Source organism: Etheostoma spectabile, chromosome 20 (genome assembly GCF_008692095.1).
Source record: "Etheostoma spectabile isolate EspeVRDwgs_2016 chromosome 20, UIUC_Espe_1.0, whole genome shotgun sequence".
In the NCBI taxonomy this organism is placed as follows: domain Eukaryota; kingdom Metazoa; phylum Chordata; class Actinopteri; order Perciformes; family Percidae; genus Etheostoma; species Etheostoma spectabile.
In genome coordinates, this window is record NC_045752.1 from 19622333 (window position 1) to 19622603 (window position 271).

Below are 271 nucleotides of genomic sequence, written 5' to 3' on the forward strand. Positions count from 1 at the left end.
TAACTACCCAAAATAACATGATTGATTCCACACAACGCTCTTTGGAGTGATTTTGATGGGCAATTTTGGGGCGTCTTATTCAATTTGATAGCATTTGAAAAAAAAATTAAAAGTTGACATATTCCAGTCTGTGATTATCCATCAACATCCATTTCTTTAGTTTTAGTCTAAATAATTCCTAATTTTTGCTTTCCTAACTCAAACATTAGGTATAACTTCCTTATTAATTGACCATAAATTCCAAAAATAACTGTAAAACTAAAGTTAATAA

General features: G+C 28.8%; 1 protein-coding gene across 1 annotated transcript in view; it reads left to right on the forward strand.

Annotated features, from left to right (window-relative positions):
- Nucleotides 1–271, forward strand: part of daam1a (dishevelled associated activator of morphogenesis 1a) — a gene marked incomplete in the record, with an annotated part of 41875 nt that overhangs the window by 22790 nt on the left and 18814 nt on the right.